The sequence below is a fragment of the Nilaparvata lugens genome, chromosome 4 (genome assembly GCF_014356525.2).
Source record: "Nilaparvata lugens isolate BPH chromosome 4, ASM1435652v1, whole genome shotgun sequence".
Taxonomy (NCBI): domain Eukaryota; kingdom Metazoa; phylum Arthropoda; class Insecta; order Hemiptera; family Delphacidae; genus Nilaparvata; species Nilaparvata lugens.
Window position 1 is genome coordinate 60,886,952 of NC_052507.1, and position 3,562 is coordinate 60,890,513.

Sequence of the window (3,562 nt, forward strand, 5' to 3'; positions counted from 1 at the left end):
GAACAGACGAAAAGAGACGTGAACAGACGATAATATTATCTGGGGCCAAGTATAAAATTATATTAATTTTCATTTTCTTTTCTCTTTTCCACCCATTGCTTTCTAGTCTCTATGCTCTGAACTGGAGAGTGGGTCAGAGTGGTCAAAATGTTAACCGTTATTGGGCTTATGCCTATTACAGAGTAAATAAAGGAGTTTTAAAAACTCTCAGACGTTTAAACAAAGCAATGTTGTTAGAGCAGTCCTGTTCTCATTCTCTCGTCCCAACAAACAAGTGAGGAATAGCATTTATCAATAGTCTTCCTTCTGCTGATAAGTTTCCTTAATGAACTAATTGTGAATTGTATTTACTTATGACTGCTTTCCTATAGTAGTTTATCAATGAGGTTCGACCAATTTAATAATCGGAAGCTGAATTCTTCCATAATTCCTAATTAGACCTATACTTCTTTCTTGTCATTGAAGAGAAACTTTAATATCATGTCTCACAAATTTAACCTATATTTTCAAAATGAGTTGTCTCTTCTCTTCTGTATTTCACATAATATATACTTTATAACTTCTAATTTATTAATTTGCCATTTTGTATTCTTCCGTCTCATCTCACACCACATTCCATCAATTAATCCACTTTTCTCAACATATAAATTCCCATTTGTATCATCCAGTTTGTTCGTTAAGATTATGTATATTGGATGCTACTAGACAACTCGCTCCTCTCTCACAGGCATGTGCCCATAAGAGGAGCCTCCAATGGAATGTATTTTTATTTTTTACATGCAAATATAATTGTATTGTTAATCTTTTTTGGAGGATAAAGAATTTAAATTTCATTATTACGTGTTTTCTCAGTCGGTTAACTTTCTTGTTTCTTCTCAGTTTGTCTGGAAATCCACTTCTTTTCAAGATGTTTCCACTTTATTCACATGACCTATCATGTTGCTTACTTCTTACAATCTTTCCAGAAGTTTTCTTCTGTTGCACCTTCTCAGTTCATTTGCTATCATGCATCCACTTTCCTGGTTCATTGATTCTTCATCAGACCCAAATGACAATAGAGGATTAAGCCGTGACTTCTTGTTTGAATCTTCTGAACTCACGCTTAAAAGCCGTAACGCTAGGTTACTTGTGATGGGCCTTGATTCAATGTTGATCTAGAACTAGTTGAATCAACTATATGTTTCAGAACGGTTCAACTGTTATCTATGCTCAGCTTAAACTAGTTAACGGTTCAAACCACATCTCACATATTATTTTCGTACATTTTATGTTATCACCAAAAAATAATACTGTAGTCAACTGCAATACTAGACAATCCATTGTAGTAGCACGGGATAAAAATTTACCTTTTTTATTTCAAAATTATACATATTTGAGGGCTCCGTAGATTTCATCTTCTATTGCTCAACAAAACTCTACTCGAATTGATTGCTTTTTTGTTTTAGAATAGCATTAGATAATAATCCTTCTGCAACTGTAACATCATTGAAGATTATTAATTTATTTGTTAATTTTTGCAAAAAAATAGATATGGGAGCACAATGATGTTACATAATGCCCTCTTAACACAAGGATGATTAAATATACAATTGAGAATACAGTTCAATATAGTAAATTCTTTATAATATTATATAAGCAAACGTAAAATCTAGAGTAGAATATGAAACTAAATATATAAAAGTAAATGGAAATTTCATGTGAAAAGTTGAAAAAGTAGTATTAGGGTATTGGCTTGTCTACAGATGGAAATACAGCTTGTCTACAGGTCGAATTTCCATCTCGCTGTTTACCCTTTTGTCAATATTTGCAGTAGCAGAAGTCTCCGGAGTGATTTATTGCATTTAATTGAGATTTTCGTTTAATAATAACTATTGGATTGTTTTTCTCATTGGTATTTTTTAACATCGCAAACCAGTCGTTTTATTGAAATTGAACACATTTACGTTTCTGCAGATTCATCGATATCAACTATCAATATAAAAACTGTTATGCTTGTAAAGCAAACACGTTAACGTTTCAACTCGTTCATCAACTAGTTGAATCTTATTGAATAACAGTTGAAACATGAACGACTCATCACCACTAGATGAGATCGATCACCCAGATCAGTTGTAACGGCAATCTGTGGATGCATCGGCCAATTATTTATGAAACACACGATGGCTTGCCTGCCTTGCCTTGCCACGGTGTGGTGTGGCTTCCTAGCCTGGAGCCGCCGACCAGTAATTATTATGCCCAACTCTATTGTGTGCCGCTACTTCAACTTTACATTCTGTAATATGTTTACCTTAGTATAATATGGATGTTGAACATACTATGATACCTTCTACTAAATAGTGTTTCTTACTATGCTTTCTAGACCTTCACATTATGTTCATTCATCTATCGTTTAGTCTTTTTGAAATTGGTTGAACTTTTGCTACTCAACTCTTATTTATTATTTAATACCTACCACTCAACCTTAGTGTAAATGTTGATTTTTTTCTCACTATGCTTACCTAGATAATAAATAATAATAATAATAATAATAATAATAATAATAATAATAATAATAATAATAATAATAATAATAATAATAATAATAATAATAATAATAATAATAATAATAATAAATTCACTTATTCTTCCAATTGATACATTACACATAATCAGAAATTATTAAAAGTAGAGTATATCACAACAATATTGCAAATTATAAAAATAAAGGTATAAAATAATACAATTTATTGCACGTTGAACAAAGAGATCACAATAACTCATCTACATTAATAGAAGAATAAATAATTTCAAGTACCCCGAGGATTAAACGTCCTGTTTGGGGCACTATCATATTTTTTAATTAAGAAAAAAAAACAATGAATTATTTTGCTATGTCGTAACTTTCATAATATGACATGGTAAGGAATTTTAGTTTGGATAATACAGGTATATTAACATTTCAATCCACTCTCTCCAGATCCAGAGTATATTCATTCATTAATCGTGTAGTGTTTTTGACATTGGCTGAATCTTTACTACTCAACTCTTATTTATTATTTAATACCTACCACTCAACCTTAGTGTAAATGTTGATTTTTTTCTCACTATGCTTACCTAGATAATAAATAATAATAATAATAATAATAATAATAATAATAAATTCACTTATTCTTCCAATTGATACATTACACATAATCAGAAATTATTAAAAGTAGAGTATATCACAACAATATTGCAAATTATAAAAATAAAGGTATAAAATATACAATTTATTGCACGTTGAACAAAGAGATCACAATAACTCATCTACATTATAGAAGAATAAATAATTTCAAGTACCCCGAGGATTAAACGTCCTGTTTGGGGCACTATCATATTTTTAATTAAGAAAAAAAACATGAATTATTTTGCTATGTCGTAACTTTCATAATATGACATGGTAAGGAATTTTAGTTTGGATAATACAGGTATATTAACATTTCAATCCACTCTCTCCAGATCCAGAGTATATTCATTCATTAATCGTGTAGTGTTTTTGACATTGGCTGAATCTTTACTACTCAACTCTTATTTATTATTTAAT